This window comes from Rhipicephalus microplus, chromosome 6 (genome assembly GCF_043290135.1).
Source record: "Rhipicephalus microplus isolate Deutch F79 chromosome 6, USDA_Rmic, whole genome shotgun sequence".
Taxonomy (NCBI): domain Eukaryota; kingdom Metazoa; phylum Arthropoda; class Arachnida; order Ixodida; family Ixodidae; genus Rhipicephalus; species Rhipicephalus microplus.
Genome location: NC_134705.1, coordinates 160,328,748 through 160,337,010, shown reverse-complemented (window position 1 = coordinate 160,337,010; position 8,263 = coordinate 160,328,748).

Genomic DNA, 8,263 nt, shown 5'->3' with positions numbered 1-8,263 from the left:
TTTGTATCTCTCACTTTTCTCTCTTTGGATCAGTTGATCACTTCTCCACATGTAAATAAATCTCTGTCGTCCGTTCGGGCGCTTCTTCTCGCTGAATTGTTGGACGATGGATCCTGCGACGGGGCCAGCTACCGAAAACGAGACCGGCAGGACACGGAGTCCCAACAACTGGTGGCAGTGGTGGGATGCCGATAACCCCGAAAGCGACCACTGGACGGAGTGAGCCCGAAGTTCAACAACGCATGGGGGCAGTTCTTAGTCAAAGAGATGAGGGGGATGAAGAGCATCCCGTCCTCTATGTTAGCCGGAAACTCACCCTTCGCGAGCAGGTTTACAGCGCTAGCGAAAAGGAATGTGCGTGCTTGGTTTGGGCAGTCCAGAAACTGGCTTGTTATATTGCCGGAAGCAAGTTCATTGTGGAAGTGGACCATTGTCCTCTCACCTGGCTACAGACCATGTCCTCTAAGAACGGCCGCCTGCTGCGTTGGAGCCTCGTTTTGAAACAATATACGTTTGAAATATGCTACAAAAAGGGTTACTCCATGGCAACGCTGACGGCTCAAGTCGATGCCCCTGACGCGAGAGGATGTCTCGAGAACTCTGGCATTTTTTTTTCCTGACCTAGACAAGAGCTAGTGATTGTTTTTTTTACTCTTTTAGGTGTACTTGTTTGAAAACGTTGAAGACACGGCTATCCAGGGTTTCGGGTTCGGTGTGCTTCCAGTGTTGTTGGTTTGTGTCACCTTAAAGTGTGAGTAACATTTTGAATAAATTGTATATTTCCTTTAATATCAGTTAAAGGGGAAAATTGCCTGGTGGAGTTTGGCGGAATTGTCCGGCGCTCACCGGCTGAGTAGTTGTGTTTTCATGTGCGTATGTGATGTCTGTTGAGCCCACAATGAAGCGGGTGTTGCCCTCTACTTCATCAAAGACGGTCGTCACCAAGCCGACTGCCGGCGCTGATCTCTCCGGACAGTGGCTGCAAACCTCAGCCCATCGAGATCTTCACCCCCCCGCGCGAGAGACTGTTACGACCAGCTCTAGGGAACCAAGCAAGACGAGTTTGGGGGAGAACCGGTTCTTGACCGACGGTGTCGTCCACCCCCACCTCCCCATTCAGGCTCCTCGTCTCGCCGGGAGAACTCCGGAATCTGCTGTGCGTTCGTGACCATGTTTGGTAACATTTTAGGGCGCCGGGACCATATATGGACATCGTGTTAGGTTGTGCCACTCCATGTGTTGTGAGAGGTGTTTCCCCCTCCCTCGTGGCCGAGGTGCCGGGGACACCGTATTGGCTGACGATGCGGACAAGGCGCCCAGTGTCGGCAACGCGGCGCTATAAAATGCCGAAGACGTTTTGTATCTCTCACTCTTCTCTCTTTGGATCAGTTGATCACTTCTCCACATGTAAATAAATCTCTGTCGTCCGTTCGGGCGCTTCTTCTCGCTGAATTGTTGGACGATGGATCCTGCGATGGGGCCAGCTACCGAAAACGAGACCGGCAGGACCCGGAGTCCCAACACCGGCTTCCTTCGGCCAACCAATATGGCGGTGACGTTCGAGCTGACGTCATCTGGATAGAAGGAGGTCCCGTCGTCATCTCTTTGCCTCCAAGCTCCCTGGGCGTCTCCCAATAAGCCTGGAGAGGACGGCGACGTAACTGAAGGCAAAAGCTTAACATGCCTGATCAAATGTGAAAATGGACCATTGGTCTCAACACGTGTGATGTGAAGAAATAGTCGAGTGTAGACGTCACCTAATGACGTCGCATATCGCTGAAGTTGGCGAGGTCTTAATGACGTCCCACGATAGTACGTGACATCTACATTTGGACAAAGGCGAGCTGATCTTGGAGGTGACGAAAGACCGAGTGAGTTGCCGAAAGCTTGCAGTGCCTCTCATCCTTGATGCAATGTAAAACCACCTTAAGTGCAGTAAGCTTTTGAATGGGGAGACGGATAATCGATGCATAGACTGATGCGAAGAAGGACAAGGCTAACCTTCGAGTTGCTCAAGGAGAATGCATAAGATACCTTATTAATTTTTCTAAATGGACGCGCCTACAAGCTGTATAAAAATGGCATTTTCACGAACACAATTTTTAACCATTGAATTAAGGGACTTACCGCTATCGATCCCTCTCGAAAACACGTTGACCGTGTCTCGGATGGCCCGAGGACGAAAGGGACGGCTGTGACCTGGCTTTCCTCCATGCCGGTGTACGGATCGAACGCTTCGTAGCCGCCTTGCGTCGGTGACGGCCGATCCGAGCGATGCGGTGTCGCCGCGGTCGAAGCAGGATGTCGTCGTGGTGCACGGCGCATGGCTCCCGAGCCTGCCATGTTGATGCGAAGGAATGCGCCGGCGTGGCGGGATGTTCAAGGCTGAGGTCCTAAAGGCTTCTTCTGAGGAGCGACACACCACCACGTCCGAACGGCGAAATCGGGGAACTTCTTCTTGGCTCGTGCGCCGCGTGCCTTCTTTGGCCATGATGATATCTTCAGCAAAAAAGATGTCGAGAACGCAGTTAATTGGTTATTTCTTTCTATCCTGTCTGTGGAGCACTCCATAAAAGAACAATCGTAGCACCTCTTTGAAACCTTGGCATGAAAGTAGCAGAACCTGTTCGTCTTTCTTTAGGGTCACTCTTCTGGGATACAGTCACAGGGATATTTTGTTTATCATTGAGGAATTCATCAGTCTCACCCATTCGTCAGATGTCACGAACCCACGCACTACCTCTCGCCCTCATACGCGCACAACCACGCCTTCACAAACGCGCACACGCTCTGAATCAGTGGCGTGAATCACATGGGGGTAAAAGGTGTCAAGAACCCCTTGTGCTTAGGCTGTGGGAGACGCTCCTTGCGAATGTCTCCCCTAGAGATTCCTCCTAAAGGCGAAGCTCTTCTCAGTCTGACCTTGTCGTACGTCAAGCGTAACGGGCAGAAGAAGAAGAAAACGAGAAAACAAATTGGCCCCGTATCTGCATGTTAATCTGCAGATGTCGTCGAAAGACGAAAGTCTTGCGTGTGGAGAGAGTGGAAAAAACATTTATTTGATGTTTTGCGCGAGAAAATCGGTGAATGGTATTCTGGAGGCGCTGCGTTCGAGTGCCTCGAGCGTTCAGCGGAGGCGAATGAGCGCATCAAGTCACGTCACATGTGAGACATGAGCGCCATCTGGCAGCTGTCTTGGGAAACGAAGCGCTTGGCTTTGAGACGGGTGTGCGCGCCTTTTCGTGCAAGCGTTGCATGGTCAGCGCAGCGTGATTATCGCTACGGTCCTTGAAATTACCTATGTGTGCCTTTTCTAGTAAACGGCGCACCTGCAGAGTACATACGTGTTCTTATGGTGTCCCAGACATGCGCAATAATGGCTTTTAATTTATTTATTTATTGTACCCTCAGGGCCCGAGGGCATTACAAAGGGGAGTAGAGATATACATAACATAAGCAATGTAAAACAGCAAAGAAAAAAAACTCACAGCAGATAAGTAAGTGAAATAAAGTAGGCATAAATGACAACAGTTTATAAGGAAAAACGTATACTAACAATAACCTTATATATACACACATATATACTACATATATACAAACATATATATATATATGTATATATATATATATATATATATATATATATATATATATATATATATATATATATATATATATATATATATATATATATATATATATATATATATATATATATATATATATATATATATATGTTTATATATATTTATATATATATATATATATATTTATTTATATAAATATATATATATATATATATATATATATATATATATATATATATATATATATATATATATATATATATATATATATATATATATATATATATATATATATATATATATATATATATACACAAACATTTAGAGAAGATTAATAGTTTTACGAAACATATTTTTATCACTTATATAAGCGATTAAGCGATATCATGGGGAAGATCATTCCAACTGCCACAAGTTCTGGGTATGAATGAGTCATGAAAACATTTGTTGTGACATGATGGAACTCCAACTTTATTGCAGTGATAAGTTCGAGCTGATATGTATAATGGCCTTGTTAATAATTTCTGTTTCAGATAGCTGTTGTAATAAATTTTGTGAAAAAGACATAACGAAGCTACTGACCTGCAATGAGAATTGACAATTGCATAAGTATGAAAGCTAAATCTTGAGCAACATAGGTGGGCGCTGCGGATGGGGTCGGCCGTTTCAAGTACCCGGTGCCGTTAAGAGTTTACAAACAGACAAATGTACAGACAGACAGACGGGTAGACAGACGGGTAGACAGACGGACGCATGGACGCGTACGTGGACGATGGACGCACGCACGGACGGATGGACAGATGCTTCGCCCCACTCGTCATCATTCCCTCCGAGGGTGTGCAGTGATTTTTTTGCGAAGATCACACGTGTGAATTGCTTGGCAGTTATGTATATCGCGTTCAAGTTTTCGATACGCGTTATTTTTTTCTTGGTCTCACTGGCTGAAGGCGTTGACTATTTGACAGAAGCACTTGAGGAAGCGCCGATTTTGAGGATGGCCCAGGCACCTTATCCCCCCTCTGTTGCTAAGGTACTGCTTTATACACACAAGGCAAAATAAACCTGAAATCTGTAATCATTCATTGTATAACACATGTATGTGTAGTTTTAAATTATTTTACGTCAAATTTACCTTAAGTTCTGTACTACACTTGGCTTATAACGTGGTATCTGCAAAATATTCTGCAAAAGTCTTTGCTTACTTTTTATGAAAATGCTTGGGTTGAAACGTGTAGTGTTAGTTTGTACGGTGCACTCACAATGACGACATGGAAATGCCAACACGACGTAAATATGCGTCTCTCATTCCGCGTGTTTAGAGCATGCAGGTGCGCGAGTTCCAGTTGTGCATGAAACGCGAGCTCTCCTTCGGTGAGAGATAAAAATAAAGCGATCAGCTATTGTCAGTGCCACCTGGTCATTCAGCGTGGAATGCCTACCACGTGAAATGTTGTTGAGTAAAACTTACAGCTGGGTGAGTTGTTTCACACGTCAAGGTAGAGACAAGGGCACAAAAAATCAGTTTAGAAAATTGAAATATTTATGACTTCCTATTGTACATGTCATTACCTCTGTTCGCAAGCTTGCCGTCACGATGCAATGAATACCTCAGACATTCAACATGTCTTCAATTCACCAGCGTTAGGGTAATATGTTGATAATCATCGCGTGCGTGGTTGCGACAAGCATTTTTATCACTTCTGTTTTGCGCGGTACTGGTGGTAGAAAACATTTTAATGCAGGGAATGTACCAGAGTTCTGCATATTGCATGCTTGAATGGCAAGACCCTTTTACGGGACGCCAATGGAGTTGGCCGCTGCCCGAGCGCACCTCCCCAAGGATGGTTGAGCATCCAAGGTGAAGCAGCCGACTAGGTAGTCCTCCCGAGCCTCTCTAGTAGTAGGGATGGGGAAAAGGGATGAAAAGGGAGGTGGGTTGTAGGGGCACGAAGGGACGACGTGGTAGGTGTCGGCCAGTACCTGGCAGGTCGAGCAGGTGCCACTGGTTTCCTGCAAAAAATGCCTGGAATCGCTTTCAATGTTTTCCTGTCGTAACTGCTACCAGTTTCTCGAACATATCTTCCAGGGAGAGCGCTGCCCTTTTTTTTTTAAACAAATCTGTTGTGTTCTGGGTTTTCGGTTTCGGAATGACATGTGAGGATGCCAGGGGGCGCCACTCTGGCATCCAGGATTTCAAGGCGACTGTAAAATAAAACCAGTGTGCGTTGGGTAACCGTGAAGTGCGGTTGTTGTTTTAGATGCGGAGCATCTTATACTCGCGCCTTCTAGTGCGCCGTCCGCGTCGTCCGCGCCGTCCACACCGCTTCTCGAACATTCGACAGCTGACGCGCGCGCATGCGCCGTCGCGCCGTCGCCCACTCTTCCACCATCTGTGCATCCCTTCCTCCTCTACACACCGCGCGCGCTTCACTCCTCCACCATCTGTGCACCCTTCCTCCTCTACACACCGCGTTCGACATCTACAATTCTCCTGATTCTCCAGTGGACGCGCATGTGGCGTCGCGCTTCGAGAACATTCAACAGCTGACAGTGCATGCGCCGTCGTGCTGTATATATACTCAAGGTCGGCGCTCGCTCGCTCAGTTGCCGCTCGTCGGTTGGTTTGTACGGCGCGTCGACGTCCAAGGTCGCGGTGAAATGAATTCCAACGAATCCACAAACACAATGATCGACGTCCCTTCGACCAGCGCCGCCCTGTCGCATACGTGTGTACGTGTTCACTCATTTAACACCCCCTCCTACAACCACGTTAACCAATTTAGCCATCGACCCAAGTAAGTCGCAATTTAACACCCCATTTCACAACCACGTTAACCAATTTAGCCATCGACCCAAGTAAGTCGCACTTTACCACCCCGTTAACCAATTATATGGTCCGCATCCTCCTCAGTGTTCCCCCGAGGGAAGCTGCGGGCAATTTTTTTCTCTTCGGCGCTTCGCGCCAACCCGTGTGTTCGGGCTGGTCGGCATCCCCGCCGGCCGCGTACGTCTCCGTCGGCCATCTTCTTCTTCTGCTTCGTCGCGACCAGCCAGCCCCCAACACAGCAATGGCAACGAGGATGGGATTTGCATACGGACTGAAAATGTCCGATTTTTCCACACGCGAGACAAGTGCGGTTTCTCGCAGGACACTGTGCAAAATTGGCTAAGTGCCGAGCCGATCCGCAACGAAAGCAATGCGCGGTTGCGCTTGGAAAAGAAAATTGCGAACGCGAGTTAGGAGCTCGGTGCTGTTCCTCAAAACCCGAGTTTGGCGGAATGGGGTCGCCATATTGCCGGCTTCCTCGCCCCCGCGACGCAGAGAGGTGGCCATGTTGACCGCCACGGAAGGACTGTGCAAGCGGGCGTCCATGTTGGCCGCCGCGCCGAGACGAAGATGAAGGTCTTGTTGGTTATTATGCCAAGTTTGTTCCTCACTATGCTGATGTTGTTGAACCACTGCGTACTCTACTTCGTCAAGCACAGCCTTTTAACTGGTCAGCTGAAGCTGAGCAGAGCTTCATTCGAGTTAAGTCAATACTGGCCTCAAAGCCAGCTGTTAGTATTTTTAATGAGAAGATTCCCATCGTCATCACGGCGGATGCGTCCGATGTTGGACTGGGAGCAGTGTTTCAACAACTCAGAGGTGATCAGCTGATCACTATAGCTTTTGCATCTCGTACAGTGACCCCTGCTGAACGCAGATATTCAGTAGGAGAGCGTGAAGCTTTCGCGTGTCTTTTTGCCTGTGAGAAATGGCATGTTTACTTGTGGGGCCGGCACTTCACATTAGGTACAGGTCACCAGGCACTAGTTGCTCGTCTTTCTGCAGGATCCGAAGGCCGCCGCCCCATTCACATTTCCCGTTGGTGTGCCAAACTCATGTATTATAATTTCAGTGTTCAATATTGCAAAGATCTTAATAACGTGGTTGCTGATGCACTGTCGCGCCTTCCTCTTTAAATACCGGTTACTGAAAAGCGGGATGAGGAAGTTGTTTCATTAGTTACTTCCTGCATTACTAAAGCTGAGCTTCAGGCAGCTACAGCTGCAGATTCTACTTTGTCTCAAGTTCTCAAATATTTACGTGAAGAATGGCCTTTTAATTGTGCTCTTGCTTCTGAATTCTTGCCTTACTTCGCAGTCCGAATGGAACTGTCTTGTGTCGAGGACTTGCTTTTCCGATATGAACGCGTGATTCCCCCTGCTTCTTTCCGTAACAAGCTAATACAGCTTGCCCATGAGGCCCATCCAGGCATTGTCCGCACCAAACAGAATCTCCGAGACAGGTACTGGTGGCCAGCCTTAGACAAGCAGGTGGAGCATGCAGTTTACAACTGCCATATATCTCAGGCAGCTGACAAGTCTGCCAAACCTGCATTTTCTCCGTTGAGGCCAGTTCAGTGGCCTGATCGGCCTTGGCAGAAACTCGGCATGGACATCATCGGTCCTTTGCATAATGTTCCGCGAAATGCCCGGTTCATTGTTTCTCTCATCGACTACATTTCCTATTTGCGAGAGCTTTGTTTCACACATACGGTTACTTCTGAGGTCATCATTGAGTTTGTGTCTTCAATCTTCAGCCAGGAAGGTTTTCCTGATGCCATAGTTACGGACAATGGTCCACAGTTTCAGTCCCAACATTTCGAGGCTTTTCTTTCACAACGAGGAATTCA